This window comes from Lolium perenne, chromosome 3 (genome assembly GCF_019359855.2).
Source record: "Lolium perenne isolate Kyuss_39 chromosome 3, Kyuss_2.0, whole genome shotgun sequence".
Classification (NCBI taxonomy): domain Eukaryota; kingdom Viridiplantae; phylum Streptophyta; class Magnoliopsida; order Poales; family Poaceae; genus Lolium; species Lolium perenne.
Window position 1 is genome coordinate 337,464,958 of NC_067246.2, and position 21,059 is coordinate 337,486,016.

A 21,059-nucleotide genomic window follows, 5' to 3' on the forward strand; every position below is an offset into this window, starting at 1 on the left:
TGTCGCCCATGGTGTCATCGGATCTATCGATGAAGCAGCCGAACCGTCGATGAAGACCACGAACAGCAGCGAGCAGTCGCGCCGAGACGCTCCCCAAAAACCTTATCGCCCGTCTCCCGGTGCAGGATCTCAACGGACGAGGTTTCAGAGGCCTGCTCTCCCGGACGGCTGTGCATGCAGTCGCCGGGATGGGGAAGACTAGAGAGTAGTACATCAAAAGGAACTTCGCGAGAGAGATCTAAGAGCACTGTTTTCCAGATCTGATCGGTCTCCTTGTATAGCCTGGGAGGAGAGCCGCCCCGACCATGTTGACACGCATAGGAAGCCAGGGACACGTGGCGAGCATGCACATGCATGTCGACACGTATCCAACTCAGTTGGTGCACCAAGCAAAAATTTAGGCTTCCTTGAGTGTGTCTCGAACTCGAACTCGAGTCACGAAACGCGACGTGCGTGCCGTGCCGTGCCGAGCCGAGGCGGGGCGGGCGGAGGAGGAGGAGTGCGCGAGGGCTTCTTCTATTCTCACTCACTTGGAATGACTAGAACATCAGCCCTTATATACCACTCCAACTCTCTCCCAACTAGCAATGTGGGACTAAACTTTGTCCCCCAAGGCTGTCCCAAGCTGCCAACGTGATGGGCCTTGAGATTTCAGGAATTGTAGACTACATGGGCTGCCTTATTGGGCTGCAGTCCATCAACATTCAACAATCCCCCACCAGATCTCATATGCACATCAGATGACACATTAGTTCCATTCACTGTTTAATATACCTGCACTTCAGTGGAGACTGTTAAGTTGAACTTCCACCTAGGCAAGGTGCTACACTTGACTACAACTGAACAATGGATTATGCCTTGAATTGTCAGTCTTTGTGCAGCAAGTTTCGCTCAATGCCGACACGGTACTAGGCTACCTTAGCCTTCCTCTCGGGTGGAGCTTATAAGTCATACTCCTCGGCCCTTCATGAGCTTACTAGAGATTCACCCAAATCTCCCATACTATGACCAGTAGTGTCACTCATATAGGTGTGTTCTTCAAAAGATCGCCCTGTAGGACAGCGTCTTCGCTCATCAAGAGCCGCTCAGAACACATTAAGACATTGTCAACCTGCCTTATAGTAGCTATGAGAGAATTGCATCTGCAGCGGAGTGGGAGTATTAAATTTTCTCTCAACTCAGTTACTCCGGTTTGTTTTCCTAGATCCTAGTTCACGGAATTTCCGATCACATAGGTTGGGTTACCCCCTCGGCAACTCAGGTGGGTCTCAAACCCATCTCCCTCGATGCAAGGTCTATCATGTTTCTTGATAGTCCTTTTGTGAAAGGATCTGCCAGTTTTTTAGCACTTTGGACATAATCCAATGCTATCACTCCGGAGTTTTTTCAGTTTTCTGACAGACTTCAATCTCCTCTTGATATGTTTGGAACTTTTCATATTATCCTTAGAACTTCTCACTTTGACAATCACAGTTTGATTATCACAGTTCATGAGGATGGCCGGTATTGGTTTTTCAACCATAGGCAAGTCCATCAAGAGCTCACGAAGCCATTCCGCTTCGACAGTAGCTGTATCTAATGCTGTGAGTTCTGCTTCCATAGTTGACCTCGTTAAGATGGTCTGCTTGCAAGACTTCCAGGAAACAACGCCACCACCAAGAGTGAAAATATATCCATTTGTGGCTTTCATTTTAGCATCAGAAATCCAATTTGAATCACTATACCCTTCAAGTCCTCTTGGATACCCGGTATAATGAATTCCATAACTCATGGTTCCCTTTAGATAGCGCATTACTCTCTCAAGAGTATGCCAATGATCATCTCCCGGGTTGGCCACAAACCGGCTAAGTTTGCACACAGCAAACGAGATATCAGGCCTCGCAGCGCAAGCTAAATACATGAGTTAACCAATGATTTGAGAGTATATCAATTGATCTCTAGTTGCCTTTTCATTCTTTCGAAGCAAGACACTAGGATCATAAGGTGTGAGAGAAGATTTGCAATCAGCATAGCCAAATCTGTTCAACACCTTCTCAACATAATGAGATTGCACAAGTGTAATTCCATTATTCTCATCTCTCAGTAGCTTGATGTTTAATATAACACCAGCTTCTCCAAGATCTTTCATCTCTAAACACTGAGATAAGAAGGTTTTTACTTCCTCAATCACTTTGAGACTTGTCCCAAAAATTAGTATGTCATCCACATACAAGCATAGGACAACTCCCTCACCCCCACCATGGCGATAGTACACACATTTGTCAGCTTCATTAACAATAAAGCCCACAGATGTCAAAGTTCTTTCAAACTTCTCATGCCATTGTTTGGGTGCTTGTTTGAGACCATACAAAAATTTCTTTAATTTACACACCTTTCTTTCTTGACCTTGTAGTACGAAACCATCAGGCTGTTCCATGTAAATTTCCTCGTCCAACTCTCCATTTAGGAAAGCCGTCTTAACGTCCATTTGATGAACGAGAAGACCGTGTGAGGCAGCCAATGACAGTAGTACTCGAATGGTGGTCAATCTCGCCACAGGTGAGTAGGTATCGAAGAAATCTTCGCCTTCCTTTTGGGTATAACCTTTGGCTACAAGCCGAGCTTTGTACTTCTCAATAGTACCATCAGCTCTAAGATTCTTCTTAAATACCCATTTACATCCTACAGGTTTGCACCCATAAGGACGCTCAGTTAACTCCCACGTTCCATTAGTCAGGATGGAATCCATCTCGCTTTGAACCGCTTCCTTCCAGTAGTCTGCATCAGGAGATGCGAGAGCTTCTGAGATAGTAGTGGGAGTATCATCCACAAGATACACAATGAAATCATTACTGTAAGGGTATTTTACCCTTATCCATTATTTTGGTAACAATGACACCGTGCTAGAGTATTTGGCCTAATACGTTTATAAGGATAATCTCAGGTATTAGGCAAAGAGGCATAAATGGTGTATCAAAGGAACAAGAAGGCTAAAAGAGAACCCCCACTTCAACAACAATCGAAAAGGGGTCTACAGCAGAAATCCGGTCTGCCGCCCGGTCAGCCGGCCTCCAGACCGGCGGGCTCGGCGTGCCGTCCGGTCGACCGGGCGCCAACCGGGCTCCAAACGAGCACCTACCAGATCCGGTTTGCCACCCGGTCAGCCGGCCTCCAGACCGGCGGGCCCGGCGTGCGGTCCGGTCGACCGGGCGCCAATCGGAGGAGCTCCTGGACGACGCAAAGTGTCCCCCAGTCAGGGTCCGGTCTACCATCCGGTCTGGACCGGCTGGTCCGGTCCCTGGCCCGGTCTGACCGGCCTCTGCACCGAACAGTCTGGTCAGTGGTCCGGTTGACCGGGTTTGTCGGGAGAAAAGATGAGGTGGCAAGTGACCAACGGCCATATTTCGAAGAACACTATAAATAGGCCTTCTCCTACCTCTGAACAGCTAGGCACTACACTATAAGCTGTTCTTGAGCTCTCTCTCTCTTACTCCATTGCTAGAAACACCAAAAGCCTCCGATCTCCCTCCTCCTCCACCCAAACTTAAATCCCTCCGGGGAATCGCTAGAGAGGACCCGATGTACTGTTCTACCAAGCCAAATCTCATTCCCCCTTGTATTCATCGAGAAGCTTGCTTCCTAGGGTTCCTTGGAAACCCTAGGTGGGCAAGAGGAGTCCGGAAGCATCCGGGCTGTGGATTTGCTCCGGGCAAGATTGTGAAGGTTTGGAGGCTACCTCAAAGTCTACCAAAAGTGAGTGAGCTATTCCTTCGTGGGATAGGCTCCGGAGAATAGGGTGAGACTTCGTGGTGTGGGGAATCCTTCGTGGGACCTCCACCCCTCCAAACGTGACGTACCTTCTTGCAAAGGAAGGGAACACGGGAATACATCCTCGTCTCCGCGTGCTATCGGTTATCTCTAACCGAACTCCTTACTTGTGATTTAACTGCCTGTGAGAGCCTTCGTGCTCGAGTTAGTTGTATCCTCATATAGGTTGCTTCACCTAGTTTGCATTAGGCTCACCTTTATATTCCGCAAAGCCTAATATTGCAAAGAAAGAATTAAAATCTATAGAAACCTATTCACCCCCCTCTAGGTTTACCATCTGTATACTTTCAATTGGTATCAGAGCCTGGACTCTTATTAAGGGCTTCACCGCCTTAAGAGTGAGATGGATAAACTATTCGAGGGTCTAGATGAAAACTCTAACCTTTCGGTTAAAGAGATGAAATCTAGATTCTTGGCATATGATGCCGAGAAGAAGAAAAAGGAGGATGAACTTCAAAGCCAAATGGCAGAGATGTCTGCCATGCTTAAGAACTTGACTAGTGGGCCTCCTAGTACGGCTTCGGGCTCCCTAGGGAGCTATCACACAATCAACCATGACTATCCCAAAAACACTTCACCCATGCCTCATATAAAACATAGTGGGAATGTTCCCCATTTTGATGGAACTCACTTTCCTTTTTGGAAATCTTCTATGGAATCTCATATTCGTAGCTGCAGTGTGGAGTTATGGGAGATCATTGTTCATGGATACCGGGAGCCACAAGATCCCATTCGGTTGACCTCCACCGAATTCTACAACCGTCAACTCAATGCCTCCGCACGTGACAAGATTAGAAGTGGCATCAACCGCAAGCTCCTTGATCAAGTCAACGACATAGACTCCGCTAAAGAGTTGTGGGATCGAATCATAGTACTCCAAGATGGAACCGATTTGATTCAATCGGCTCTTTATGAGACCGCAAAGCAAGAGGCCCATCAATTCATGATTCGAGAAGGAGAATCCGTGGCCGATGCTTATGCAAGGCTTGGTGCTCTTAGAGTAAGGGTCAAGGGACTTGGAGTTGAGAAGTACAATGACGGCTTTGAAATGAATGAAGCATTCATAAAGTCCAAGGTCATTGCTATGATTGCCGTCAATCAAGAAGACACCAACCTTGCACTCAACTTGCAAATCATGACCAAGAGTGTCGATCTCAACTCCGATGATCTAGTCTCCTATATGGCCGCCAATGAAAACATGGCCAAGGCGGGAAAGAGGCTCATGGCAATGAACCGTGTTGATGAAGCCTCACACAACCATGAAGCGTCACACAACCTTGCTCTCAAAGCTAGGGCCGATCATGGAAGCAAGGAAGACTATGAAATTGAAGAAGATGAAGAGATGACTTCAACTAGTGACATTGCTACCGACTTTGCCTTCTTTGCCAAGAAGTACAAGGCAAAGTTCCCAATGCTCCTCAATGACAAGAAGAAGAAGAGAACTTGCTACAATTGTGATGAAGATAGCCAATTTGCAAATGAGTGCCCTTATGAGAAAAGGGTAGACAAGCCAAAGTTCATCAAAGGGATCAAGCCAAGATTGAAGCCAAACCCAATCAACGATCGATACAAGAAGAACAAGGGAAGAGCGTTTGTTGGGGCCAAGTACTTGTCCGATGAAGAAGAGGAAGATGAGGAGAAGGAGGCCGGAGTGGCCGATTTGGCTTTCTCTAAGCCCGGGTCACTCTTCACATATGACTACTCCAAGGATTACTCCATGGAGAATGATGTTGGCTCTTCCTTCATGGCAAGAACAACTCAAGATGATGACTCCGATGACTCTCCCTCCTCTACAATCGTTGGCTCTTGTCTTATGGCAAGGGAAACCAAGGTAATGGAACCTCCACCTTCCCTATCTAGTGTTCTTGATGATGAAAACGAAAATCAAGAAGAATTTATTGTGCTTAAGGAACTCTATGATGTTAGATGCACCCTTCGTGGAGAAGCTCTTGTCAAGTTTGATTTCTTGATGGACTCACTCAAGGAAAATGATGAGTCCATTGAGGAGTTAGAATATCATTTGAATGAGAAGTAACGGAGATTCAATCTCCTAAGACAAGAGCTAAAAACCGAAAGGTGCATATCTCAAGGCCTTAAGCAACAAATTGAAACTTATGAACTTGATAAAGTTAAGGACCTAGAAACTATTGATAGGGCTCAATCATTGACTCAAGAGCTCAATGCCTCAAAGGAGGAGCTTGAAGTTTCTCATGCTTCTCTCACTAGGGATCTTGACCACCTTGAAAAAGCTAACAACCTTGTTAAGGATGAGCTCAAGAAACTTGGAGAGAACCATGACCTACTCCAAGAAACCTACAAAAAGGCTCTTGTATCAATGAAGGATCCCATTGTTGTTGAAAAGCTTGCTTGTTCCTCCACTTCCTTTACTAGTGAGCATGCTAAACTTGTTGAGGAACATGTTTGTTTACAAGAGGAACTCTCTTTGCATGTTGAGACCAATGCATATCTTGAATCCTTGGTGACCAAATATGGTCTCGACTATCATCCTAATGAATATTCTTATGAGCAAGCATCTATTCTTGAGGAAAATGTTAGGTTAACAAAGGAACTTGCAAAGTTCACCACCGCCAAGAACAAGATGGGATTGGATGACCTCTTGAGTAAGCAAAGGTCAAACAATCAAAAGTTTGGACTTGGATATGTTCCCAAGTCTCACAAGAAGAACAACTACAAGAAGGAGAAACCCGCTCAAGATAAGAACAAGAAGGTCACTAATGTTGGCAAAGCCTCAAAGGGCAAAGCCACTAGTGGTGACCGCACGGGGCCAAACGATCACTATGCATTATTTGTTGATTATTATGGTGATGTCTATGCTAACTATGTTGGCCCTCCTAATGGCTATGCTTGTAGAGAGTACTCAATTTGGGTACCAAAAGATATTGTTGCCATTGCAAATGAACCCATTAATCGATGGGTTCCTAAATCCTCTACTTGATTTTGTAGGGGTATTCCTCCGGTGGTCCAAAATGGGTATTTGATAGTGGATGCACCAATCATATGATCGGAGGAAGAGGTGTGCTTGATCAATTCATTGAAGATATCAACAAGAAGTCAAGCATCACCTTTGGTGACAACTCAAAAGGAAAGGTACTTGGGTATGGCAAGGTAGCAATCTCTAAGGACTTGTGCCTTGAGACGGTTATGCTTGTTGAATCCCTTGGCTATAACTTACTCTCTATATATCATCTTGCCGATGCCGGTTACAATTCATATTTCACTAATTATTGTGTGAAAGTCTTTAGGAGTGACAATCTCAAATTGGTCCTTGTTGGATATGTGGAGAACAACCTTTACGTGGTTGACCTCTCGAAAGAGAGCTCCTCTCCCTCCACATGTCTAATGGCGGCCAAGCATGACGAAGGTTGGTTGTGGCATCGCCGCCTTGGTCATGTTAACATGAGAAATCTTAAACAACTCCTAATGGTGAGCACATTGTGGGACTAACCGGCATTTCTTTTGAGAAAGATCGTGTTTGTAGTGCATGTGTAGCCGAAAAGCAACTCAAGAAGAAACATCCTATCAAGAGTATTGTTACCACATCTAGGCCCTTGGAGCTCCTTCATTTGGATCTCTTTGGGCCATCACATTATGATACTCTTGGTGGGAGCAAGAATGGACTTGTCATTGTTGATGATTACTCAAGATACTCTTGGGTCTTTCTCCTTTAGTCTAAGGACGAGACCTATAGAGAGTTCATCACCTTCGCTAAGAAAGCTCAACGCATGTATGAATCCGAGATCAAGGCAATTAGGACCGACAATGGCACCGAGTTCAAGAACTACACTATGCAAGAATTTGTTGATGATGAGGGCATCAAGCATGAGTTTTTGGCGCCATACACCCCTCAACAAAATGGTGTTGTTGAAAGGAAGAACCTGACTATCATTGAGATGGCAAGAACCATGTTGAGTGAATTCAACTCACTTCACAACTTTTGGGGAGAAGCCATCTCTACGGCCGTCCAATACTCCAACCGGCTCTTCCTCCGTCCCCTCCACAACAAAACTCCATACGAGCTTCTTACCGGTAACAAGACTAATGTCATGTACATTCGTGTCTTTGGATGCAAATGTCTTGTTAAGAACAACAAAGGAAATCTCGGTAAATTTGAAACTAGAACCATAGAGGGTATATTTGTTGGATATGCGGAGAACTCTCACTATCGTCGTGGTGAACGAGCAGATGCCATGGGATGGCTTAAGTTGGGGCCGAATGGGCGCTAGAGGATTCGGGGGAGGGTTTGCGACTAGATGGGATGAACTTTCGGATGCTTTCCTCAAGAACTCAGCCGAAGGCCGGTATGCAAGAAGGGAGACAAGAGGAAGAACTCTTTACTAGATCGCTAGCTTCATTGATCTCAACATGGTTACAGGTTCTTGGATACAAGGTCTCTCGTCTAATCTCTTCTGTCAACACGCGCCTGTAAGAGGCTGTGCCCCCTCTCCTTATATAGGGGAGAGGGTGGCTTACAGAGCAAGAAACCCTAATGGCATCTTTGACTGGACAAACTACTTTACAAAGCTACTTTAATCATGGATGACGCCGGGGTCTTCTTTAATCAGGGACGCTGACGTCCTCCGGCTTCTTTCAGCGTCACCCCTCTCTTTGGCGCCAGGGCCCCGATTAAAGTCACTTTGCTTAGCTCATCCTTGTCTTCTAGCTCCGAAGAGAATCTTTGACCGGTCTTGCCGACATGCCCTTCTTTCCGGTATCTTCTTTATTCGGTTCCGGTATACCCCTCTTGGGGATACCGGCTTAGCTTCGCTTAGCCAAATTCTTATCTTTGTGCTCTGGTAAGAATATTAAACCGGTATCTTGATGGCTTAAACCATCCGGTTTGGCATGCCTTTGGCATACCGGGGGCCATCCCCCCAACATTAGTCCCCGAAGCTGGTGTAGTCTGTCGGATTCTATCCTACAGACCATGCCAGGTTCTTATTTTATAGGATACCGGTTTAATCATTCCGGCGCTTAGCTTGAATCCGGCATCTTTGTCCTGACTTATCTTTTCTCTCTTTGCAAGGTATCTTCCGGCATCTTTGCCCGGACTTTTCTTTTCTCTTTTTACAAGGTATCCTCCGGCATCTTTTTTCTCCGGTATCTTCCGCATTTACTCTTTCCTCGGCGAGGTCGAGAATATCTCGGGCCCCGCACCTGTCAGTGACATGCGCACTGTTAACTGGCGTGCCAGTGTCAGATGTCACTTCCCTTCGACTCCCGCGCGTGTATTAAATGCTCCTCAGCGGATCCCACTCACCGCTTCAGATCCGTGTGTGCCTCCGTGTGTCTTTTTATTTTTTCGCGTGTACCTCCTCGCCACGTGGCGGCCCGTGGTGCGAACCGTCGCGGCCCACGGTGCGAACCGCCGCGGCCCGACGGTTTTCGGCCCATCTTCTCTCTTCTTTATAAGGAGAACTGCCCCTTCTTCTTCCTCTTCTTGCATTCTCCATCCTTCGCGCATAGTGTTCTTCGCTCGCTGCGCCTCCGCCGTTCTCCGTTCGCCGCCGTTCGCTCGAGCTCTACCGCCCGGCGAACTCAGGCCGCTTCTCCGCCGGACCTCCCCGTGCGGAGATTCGTCGCAGTGCCCTCGCTGCGAGTGCTGCATTCAAGCTTCTTCGTGCCCTTCTCCGCTCCGCCGTCGACGGTGCTCGTCGGCGACCGTAGGCCCGCTCCTTCGCCAGTGAATGTCTTCCCCAGCGACCGCGCCGCCTCAGGTTAGTACCAATCTCAGTCTGCTCGCCCTTTGCTCGTTTTCCAGATCTTGGGTCGACAGTGTTCTTATTTCCTCTTTTTCTTTGATTTTCCTCTTACTCGTAGATCTTCGCGCGGGGGCCAACCGTGGGATTTCTGTTTTTCTACCTCTAAACCAATGTCTAGCGAGGGATCTTCCTCTGCTTCCTCCTCTTCCTCTTCTTCCGGTAGCCGGCGTAGGCAATCTTCCGATAGATCCGCCGATTCCGCTTCGATGGATACCGATTCCGGTAGCCACGGAGAATCCGGTAGCTCTAGCCAAGCTTCCGGTGTAAACCCTTCACCTATCACTCGTGGAGCCTGGATGGGCTCCAACGTTACTGAATACGAGATTGATTGGCTTTACCAGTCGCGAAGGATTCCGGAAGGGGTAACCTGCCGGCTTCCTGGCGACGAGATCGAACCGGTGCTCCAACCCGGTGAACACGTTGTTTTCCTTGCTCATTTTGAGCGCGGCTTCGGCCTTCCGGCCTCGCCGTTTTTCCGGAAGTTCTTAGATTTCTATGAACTCCAACCTCATCACCTCCCTGGCAAAGCCATTTTTTATCTTTCCTGCTTTGCCACCTTCATGGAGGCCTACATTGGCATTCGTCCCACTCGTGAGACGTTTGCCCGCTTCTTTGCTCTGCGGATCAATTCCGTTCAGGGCAAGGACATTCCTAAGCCCAAACCCCCGGTACAGTGCGGGTCTTGCATTATCGGCTCCCGCCAAGGGAGCACTTTCTTCAAATTTTCCGGCCTCGAGTCCTGCCGCGAATGGCAAGGGACCTTCTTCTACGTGAAGAACAACGGCCCCGCGAACCTCATTGATCTGCCGCCCTTCAACGCGGCGCCGCCCAGCAGAGCCAACTGGAGCTACAACCCGAAGACGGATCACATCGAAACCAACCGGGTGGTACGCTTCATGGCGAACCTCATGAAGGAGACCAACATCTGCTCGGATGATATCATCCGCACTTTTATCTCGCGCCGGGTGCTTCCTCTTAAGCGCCGGCAGCATAGGATGAGCGAGATGTATGGTCCTGGCGATCCCACCAAGATCACCGGCCTTCCCCTCTCCAAGAAGGACGTCGTCCGCAAGGCTAGGCAGATCTGCCAGACTGCCATGCCGGTTGACTGGGAATGGGGCCTCCTTCCTCTCAGCACTACTAACCCTCCGACCCAAGAAGTAAGAAATTACGCAACTCGGGTCGGTTTACCGGTAACTTTTACTGTGATTAACCTTCTTTTACTTGTTTCAGGCCAAGGACCGCTTCCCCACCATCCTCGCAGAGCGACGCGGGATTTGCGTGAAGCGTGCGCTTGATTCTTTCGATCCGGATCCGTACATCGGTTGGAAGGATCTGAAGATGGGCAAGACCCAAGCCTCGCGCCTCGGCAGATCCATGCCGAAACCAACCGGTTCCTTCGATGACCTGACCTTGATCGAGGTACCTTTCTTTTCCGGTTTCTTTTTCTTCTTTCATTATTGTTCTTTTGCGGATCTTTTCTCAGCTACCTTGAACTCGTAGATCCACGAGCACGTGCCGCCCTTGCAAGCCGAGGCCGGTCATGAGTTTGTGGACAAGCTCATGGCCCAGGGCCAGAAGAACAAGGCACCGGCGTCTGATGCCGGTTCCAGCCAGGCCCCTCCCTCTAAGCGCTTCCGGACGGAGCCTCTGGGGGAGAAGGAAGTGGGCATGCGGCGCTACAAGCGCAAGCAGATGCCGACCGCCACTGGGTAAGCTTCTTCCTTTTCTCTTTACTTGTTTCTTCTTACCAAGTTCTTTTGCCGGTTACTTTTTCTAACTCTTTGCTTTTTCTCTTGTTTAGCCCTGCGCTGAAGCTTGGCTCAAGGCCAGCGGGCTCTGAGGGTTACGCGAGGACCTCAACCCCTCCTCCTCACTGAAACCCGGCACCTTCTGGTGCCGGCAACATTTCTGCCTCCCCTCTGGGGGGCACTACAAGTTCGGGGCGTGCGGCCCTGATGCGTGTAGTTGACACGTCCGTTGGGAACCCCAAGAGGAAGGTGTGATGCGCACAGCGGCAAGTTTCCCTCAGTAAGAAACCAAGGTTTAATCGAACCAGTAGGAGTCAAGAAGCACGTTCAAGGTTGATGGCGGCGGGATGTAGTGCGGCGCAACACCAGAGATTCCGGCGCCAACGTGGAACCTGCACAACACAACCAAAGTACTTTGCCCCAACGAAACAGCGAGGTTGTCAATCTCACCGGCTTGCTGTAACAAAGGATTAGATGTATAGTGTGGATGATGATTGTTTGCAGAAAACAAGAGAACAAAGATTGCAAGAGATTGTATTTCAGTATAGAGAATTGGACCGGGGTCCACAGTTCACTAGAGGTGTCTCTCCCATAAGATAAACAGCATGTTGGGTGAACAAATTACAGTTGGGCAATTGACAAATAAAGAGGGCATGACCATGCACATACATATTATGATGAGTATTGTGAGATTTAATTGGGCATTACGACAAAGTACATAGACCGCTATCCAGCATGCATCTATGCCTAAAAAGTCCACCTTCAGGTTATCATCTGAACCCCCTCCAGTATTAAGTTGCTAACAACAGACAATTGCATTAAGTATTACGCGTAATTTAATCAGTGACTACATCCTTGAACATAGCACCAATGTTTTATCCCTAGTGGCAACAGCACATCCATAATCTTAGAGGTTTCTGTCACTCCCCCAGATTCACGGAGACATGAACCCACTATCGAGCATAAATACTCCCTCTTGGAGTTACAAGCATCTACTTGGCCAGAGCATCTACTAGTAACGGAGAGCATGCAAGATCATAAACAACACATAGACATAAATTTGATAATCAACATAACAAGTATTCTCTATTCATCGGATCCCAACAAACGCAACATATAGAATTACAGATAGATGATCTTGATCATGTTAGGCAGCTCACAAGATCCGACAATTAAGCACAATGGGGAGAAGACAACCATCTAGCTACTGCTATGGACCCATAGTCCAGGGGTAGACTACTCACACATCACTCCGGAGGCGACCATGGCGGCGTAGAGTCCTCCGGGAGATGATTCCCCTCTCCGGCAGGGTGCCGGAGGCGATCTCCTGAATCCCCCGAGATGGGATTGGCGGCGGCGGCGTCTCTGGAAGGTTTTCCGTATCGTGGCTCTCGCATCGGGGGTTTCGCGACGGAGGCTTTAAGTAGGCGGAAGGGCAGGTCAGGGGGCCACACGAGGGGCCCACACCACAGGTCGGCGTGGCCAAGGGCCAGGCCGCGCCGCCCTAGGGTTTGGCCGCCTCGTGGCCCCACTTCGTCTCCTCTTCGGTCTTCTGGAAGCTTCGTGGCAAAATAGGACCCTGGGCGTTGATTTCGTCCAATTCCGAGAATATTTCGTTACTAGGATTTCTGAAACCAAAAACAGCAGAAAACAGCAACTGGCTCTTCGGCATCTTGTTAATAGGTTAGTTCCAGAAAATGCATGAATATGACATAAAGTGTGCATAAAACATGTAGATAACATCAATAATGTGGCATGGAACACAAGACGATACGTCGGAGACGTATCAGCATCCCCAAGCTTAGTTCTGCTCGTCCCGAGCAGGTAAAACGATAACAAAGATAATTTCTGGAGTGACATGCCATCATAACCTTGATCATACTATTTGTAAAGCATATGTAGTGAATGCAGCGATCAAAACAATGTATATGACATGAGTAAACAAGTGAATCATATAGCAAAGACTTTTCATGAATAGTACTTCAAGACAAGCATCAATAAGTCTTGCATAAGAGTTAACTCATAAAGCAATAATTCATAGTAAAAGCATTGAAGCAACACAAAGGAAGATTAAGTTTCAGCGGTTGCTTTCAACTTGTAACATGTATATCTCATGGATATTGTCAACATAGAGTAATATAATAAGTGCAATATGCAAGTATGTAGGAATCAATGCACAGTTCACACAAGTGTTTGCTTCTTGAGGTGGAGAGAAATAGGTGAACTGACTCAACATAAAAGTAAAAGAATGGTCCTCCATAGAGGAAAAGCATCGATTGCTATATTTGTGCTAGAGCTTTGATTTTGAAAACAAGAAACAATTTTGTCAACGGTAGTAATAAAGCATATGAGTTATGTAAATTATATCTTACAAGTTGCAAGCCTCATGCATAGTATACTAATAGTGCCCGCACCTTGTCCTAATTAGCTTGGACTACCGGATCATCGCAATACACATGTTTTAACCAAGTGTCACAATGGGGTACCTCCATGCCGCCTGTACAAAGGTCTAAGGAGAAAGCTCGCATTGGATTTCTCGCTATTGATTATTCTCAACTTAGACATCCATACCGGGACAACATAGACAACAGATAATGGACTCCTCTTTAATGCATAAGCATGTGGCAACAATTATTATTCTCATATGAGATTGAGGATATATGTCCAAAACTGAAACTTCCACCATGAATCATGGCTTTAGTTAGCGGCCCAATGTTCTTCTCTAACAATATGCATGCTTAACCATAAGGTGGTAGATCGCTCTTACTTCAGACATGACGAACATGCATAGCAACTCACATGAAATTCAACAAAGAATAGTTGATGGCGTCCCCAGTGAACATGGTTATCGCACAACAAGCAACTTAATAAGAGATAAAGTGCATAAGTACATATTCAATACCACAATAGTTTTTAAGCTATTTGTCCCATGAGCTATATATTGTAAAGGTGGGGAATGGAAATTTAAAGGTAGCACTCAAGCAATTTACTTTGGAATGGCGGAGAAATACCATGTAGTAGGTAGGTATGGTGGACACAAATGGCATAGTGATTGGCTCAAGTATTTTGGATGCATGAGAAGTATTCCCTCTCGATACAAGGCTTAGGCTAGCAAGGTTATTTGAAACAAACACAAGGATGAAGCGGTGCAGCAAAACTCACATAAAAGACATATTGAAAACATTATAAGACTCTACACCGTCTTCCTTGTTGTTCAAACTCAATACTAGAAATTATCTAGACCTTAGAGAGACCAAATATGCAAACCAAATTTTAGCATGCTCTATGTATTTCTTCATTAATGGGTGCAAAGTATATGATGCAAGATCTTAAACATGAGCACAACAATTGCCAAGTATCACATTATCCAAGACATTATAGCAATTACTACATGTATCATTTTCCAATTCCAACCATATAACAATTTAACGAAGAAGAAACTTCGCCATGAATATTATGAGTAAAGCCTAAGGACATACTTGTCCATATGCTACAGCGGAGCGTGTCTCTCTCCCATACAGTGAATGCTAGGATCCATTTTATTCAAACAAAACAAAAACAAAAACAAACCGACGCTCCAAGAAAAGCACATAAGATGTGATGGAATAAAAATATAGTTTCAGGGGAGGAACCTGATAATGTTGTCGATGAAGAAGGGGATGCCTTGGGCATCCCCAAGCTTAGACGCTTGAGTCTTCTTGATATATGCAGGGGTGAACCACCGGGGCATCCCCAAGCTTAGAGCTTTCACTCTCCTTGATCATGTTGTATCATCTCCCTCTCTTGATCCTTGAAAACTTCCTCCACACCAAACTTAGAACAACTCATTAGAGGGTTAGTGGACAATAAAAATTAACATGTTCAGAGGTGACACAATCATTCTTAATACTTCTGGACATTGCATAAAGCTACTGGACATTAATGGATCAAAGAAATTCATCCAACATAGCAAAAGAGGCAATGCGAAATAAAAGGCAGAATCTGTCAAAACAGAACAGTTCGTATTGACGAATTTTATCGAGGCACCAGACTTGCTCAAATGAAAATGCTCAAATTGAATGAAAGTTGCGTACATATCTTAGGATCACTCACGTAAATTGGCATAATTTTCTGAGTTACCTACAGAGAAAACAGCCCAGATTCGTGACAGCAAAGAAATCTGTTTTTGCGCAGTAATCCAAATCTAGTATGAACTTTACTATCAACGACTTTACTTGGCACAACAAAACACTAAACTAAGATAAGGAGAGGTTGCTACAGTATTAAACAACTTCCAAGACTCAAAATAAAAACAAAGTACTGTAGTAAAAACATGGGTTGTCTCCCATAAGCGCTTTTCTTTAACGCCTTTCAGCTAGGCGCAGAAAGTGTGTATCAAGTATTATTAAGAGATGGTGCATCTACAGCGGGATGCGGAGTTTTCTCAACCAGGCATAGTATATTAGATACATAAGTTTTAGCGTCCCCCTTTTCATTAGTCTTGGGCTTGCTACTCTCATCAAACAAATTTTCAGGAACAAGCCAAGCATAATTATTTTCTAGTGCATCATTCATCGCTAGGAGCTTACATGGTATTGGTGCTTTGATCTCCCCACCATCATTAATATTATTAGTGTAATTTATTCTATCCATATCCATCTTTTCAAGGAGACTAACAAAATTGGTATAAGAACCAAGCATATTATATTTAGCAAAGACCTTTCTAGCCTCTATTGCTATACCACCAAATTCTCTAAGAAGGGTTTCTAAAACAAAGTCTTTCTTTTCCCCTTCTTCCATATCACCGAGTGTAAGAAACATGTGTTGGATTATAGGATTGAGGTTAACAAATTTAGTTTCCATCATACGAACTAAAGCAGCAGCGGCAATTTCATAGGTAGGAGCAAGTTCTACCAAGTGTCTATCTTCAAAATCTTCAACGGTACTGACATGATTGAAATTTTTTTCTATATTATTTCTCCCAATTATAGACCCACGTCCTACCGGTATGTCTTTCGTGGTAAAATTAAAAGGAAACATGATGAATCAAGTAAAGTAAATGCAAGTAACTAATTTTTTGTGTTTTTGATATAGAGTGCAAGACAGTAAATAAAGTAAAGCTAGCAACTAATTTTTTTGTATTTTGATTTAGTGCAGCAAACAAAGTAGTAAATAAAACTAAGCAAGACAAAAACAAAGTAAAGAGATTGGGAAGTGGAGACTCCCCTTGCAGCGTGTCTTGATCTCCCCGGCAACGGCGCCAGAAATTTGCTTGATGCGTGTAGTTGACACGTCCGTTGGGAACCCCAAGAGGAAGGTGTGATGCGCACAGCGGCAAGTTTCCCTCAGTAAGAAACCAAGGTTTAATCGAACCAGTAGGAGTCAAGAAGCACGTTCAAGGTTGATGGCGGCGGGATGTAGTGCGGCGCAACACCAGAGATTCCGGCGCCAACGTGGAACCTGCACAACACAACCAAAGTACTTTGCCCCAACGAAACAGCGAGGTTGTCAATCTCACCGGCTTGCTGTAACAAAGGATTAGATGTATAGTGTGGATGATGATTGTTTGCAGAAAACAGTAGAACAGTATTGCAGTAGATTGTATTTCAGTATAGAGAATTGGACCGGGGTCCACAGTTCACTAGAGGTGTCTCTCCCATAAGATAAACAGCATGTTGGGTGAACAAATTACAGTTGGGCAATTGACAAATAAAGAGGGCATGACCATGCACATACATATTATGATGAGTATTGTGAGATTTAATTGGGCATTACGACAAAGTACATAGACCGCTATCCAGCATGCATCTATGCCTAAAAAGTCCACCTTCAGGTTATCATCCGAACCCCCTCCAGTATTAAGTTGCTAACAACAGACAATTGCATTAAGTATTGCGCGTAATTTAATCAGTGACTACATCCTTGAACATAGCACCAATGTTTTATCCCTAGTGGCAACAAGACATCCATAATCTTAGAGGTTTCTCACACTCCCCGCATTCACGGAGACATGAACCCACTATCGAGCATAAATACTCCCTCTTGGAGTTACAAGCATCTACTTGGCCAGAGCATCTACTAGTAACGGAGAGCATGCAAGATCATAAACAACACATAGACATAAATTTGATAATCAACATAACAAGTATTCTCTATTCATCGGATCCCAACAAACGCAACATATAGAATTACAGATAGATGATCTTGATCATGTTAGGCAGCTCACAAGATCCGACAATTAAGCACAATGGGGAGAAGACAACCATCTAGCTACTGCTATGGACCCATAGTCCAGGGGTAGACTACTCACACATCACTCCGGAGGCGACCATGGCGGCGTAGAGTCCTCCGGGAGATGATTCCCCTCTCCGGCAGGGTGCCGGAGGCGATCTCCTGAATCCCCCGAGATGGGATTGGCGGCGGCGGCGTCTCTGGAAGGTTTTCTGTATCGTGGCTCTCGGTACTGGGGGTTTCGCGACGGAGGCTTAAGTAGGCGGAAGGGCAGGTCAGGGGCCACACGAGGGGCCCACACCACAGGTCGGCGCGGCCAAGGGCCAGGCCACGCCGCCCTAGGGTTTGGCCGCCTCGTGGCCCCACTTCGTCTCCTGTTCGGTCTTCTGGAAGCTTCGTGGCAAAATAGGACCCTGGGCGTTGATTTCGTCCAATTCCGAGAATATTTCGTTACTAGGATTTCTGAAACCAAAAACAGCGTAAAAACAGAATCGGCTCTTCGGCATCTTGTTAATAGGTTAGTTCCAGAAAATGCACGAATATGACATAAAGTGTGCATAAAACATGTAGATAACATCAATAATGTGGCATGGAACACAAGAAATTATCGATACGTCGGAGACGTATCAGGCCCCTACACCGCCAGAACACCGCACGGAGGAGGACTTTGTCTCCCCTCCAGAGACCCAAGATACCGGCGCCAGCAACATCGGCGCCGAGGAAGAAGCTGCCGGGCGGGCGGAACCTTTGGTTCCTCCCGTCCTTGAAAAGAAGACAACTTCCGCGCCGGAAGGTTCCAACCGGGGTGACGCGCCTAGCGCTCCCCCTTCTCCACGATCTGCTCCAACACCACCGCCGGATGCTCCTCGCATCAAGCCCTCCGGGGCTGCTCCAACTGCGCCGCCGCCCAAGATCTCCAAGCTTATCAAGGGGAATGCGACGGCCTCCAACGCCCCCTCTGACGGTCAGCAGCCTCTGGTGCTACACGTCTCCAAGGCTGCTAGCGCTGCCAGCGAGAAGGCCACCGGCTTGCTCGGCCGCATCACTGAGTTCCGGCGCGGGGGCCGGGAGCTGGGGCATCTGCTGCCCTATGCCCAGAAGTGGAACGCCGCGGATGTGACCCCGGCGACCCGCGGCGTGGGCAAGGACAGGCAGCCGGCGCCAGACCCCGCTGGGGACCGATCTTCCGAGGAGCATTTCATGCGGCTCCGCCGAGCCGTGAAGGAGCTCGACAATGCGTGGTTTGACTCCACGAACAATCTGAGGGTAAGTTTCCAGCAACTCTTTTCAACTTTTGCCGGTTTCCTTACTTCCGGATTTTTTCCTATCTTTTCTTTAGTTTCATGCCGGTTTCTCTCTTGTCTATCTTCCCAGTCCCCGAGTTTTGTGTTGACAGCGTAGCTCTTAGCACGAAACTTAACTTTAAAAACTTAGCGCGAAACCGGCATTGCCAGTCCCCGAGTTTTGGGTTAAGAACTTTGTTCTTAGCGCAAAACTTATCTAGAAATGCGCGAAACTAGCACTGCCAGTCCCCGAATTTTGGGTTAAGAACCTTGTTCTTAGCGCAGAACTTTAACTAATCTCTTTTTCTTGAACAGATCACGGCTGACGCTCGGAAGGTCCTCTTTGAGGAGCTTCTATGGGAGCACCGGGATCTTGCTGAGGCACATGACAAGTGCCAAGGTAAATTTTTGTACCACCGGCATCTTTTTACCGGAAATCTTTCTTTCTCCTAACACTTACAATCTTCGTTTAACAGTTATCCCGGAAGCTTCCATTGAGGCCCTCAAGGAGCAGCTCGCCGCCGCCCAACGTACGACTTTCCTGTTCTCCGGTTGGCTTGCTTTTCTGTTCATCTTAACAATACAACTTTGTTAATATCTTCTTTTCCGGGTTTCAGGGGAGAAGGAGCAGCTTATCCGGCAGCACCAGGAGGAGCTGGGCGCCCAGAAGACCAGCTATCAGGAGCTCAAGTCTCAGTTCATCCAGCTGGGCCTTGACCATGCCAAGGCGCTAAAGGCTGCTGAAGCCGACGCAGCGGCCAAGATGCATGAAGCTCTTGAGGATGCCGGCAACTCCAATATGGTGTTGCAGGCCGGGCTGGAGGAGTCCGCCAAGGCGCTGAAAGGTGCCGAGGACAAGGCCGCGCGGCTGGAGGCGGAGCGGAAGGAATATGAGCGGCTAATCACGCAGACTGATGCGCATGCCTTCCGTAAGTTCCTTCTTTTTCCCTTTTCCGATTTCTGCTTATAAGCTTTTTTTCTTCCGATTGCATTTTCTTTCGGTTGTCTTTCCTTCCGGTTGTCTTTCCTTCCGGTTGCATTTTCTTCCGGTTGCCTTTTCTTAGCCTCTTTCTTTCTTCGCGCAGGCCTCTTCCCGGACTCCCAGGCGTTCGCCATAAAGAGGGTTGAGGAGCACCGCGTTAGCCAGGCCCAGGAGAATCTTGGCGTGCCATGGACCCCCTATGACCATCTGGTTGCGCTGAACGCGCGGGTGTCTCACATGCGCGCCATTGATCGTAACCTCTCTGATATTCCTGATGTAGCCACCTAGCTCTTCAGGACTCTCTGGCCTGGCGAAGTGGTGCCGGATACCTTCACCTTGATCAGCGACCGTCTCAAGGGTGCCGGCAGGAGGATCCGCGAGTGGCAGTGCTCCGCTGCCCGTGCTGGGGCAGACTCTGCACTCCGCGTCGCCTGCTCTTGGTATCCGGAGCTGAACCTAGACGCCCTCACTGGAGTGCGCGAAGGCGCGGAAACCGATCTAGACCCGATCCTCACTGCTAAGCGGCAAGATCGCGCGTACCACATCGCGGAGTACGCCGATATGCGCACCTTCATCCCTCCCCCTCCTGACGTCAAAGACTATCTCGATGAGGAGGAGGATGAAGCCGATGAGGAGCCTCTGGACGATGCTGGTGCTGGCGATGCTCCTCCGGAAGCCCCTGCTGCCTGATGACCTTCTACTGAATGTTTGCCTGTGCTATGTCTGTTGGTCCTGTTTGTCTCAAAACAATGCTCGTTAAATTCTACCCCGGTATGCCGGGGTTTATGATGTAAAACTTAAGCTTGCTTTTGGTTGTGGCACAACAGTTTATGCCGGTAAATTATACAGGTAGTTAATTATCTTATGTTTGCTCTAGCATATTTGCTCATGGTTTTGATTTTATCCTGCACCGTAAAGATTTCCAAATTGTTTCCGCATCCAACTCGATGCACATTTGGTTCTTTTGCCTTGGCTCTGCCTGCCTTCTCTGGGCGTTCTTTGGCATATGAGTGATACGTCTCCAACGTATCTATAATTTCCGATGTTCCATGCTTGTTTTATGACAATACCAACATGTTTTGTTCACACTTTATATCATTTTCATGCATTTTCCGGAACTAACCTATTAACAAGATGCCACAGTGCCAGTCCCTGTTTTCTGCTGTTTTTGGTTCCAGAAAGGCTGTTCGGGCAATATTCTCGGAATTGGACGAAATCAACGCCAAACCTCCTATTTTTCCCGGAA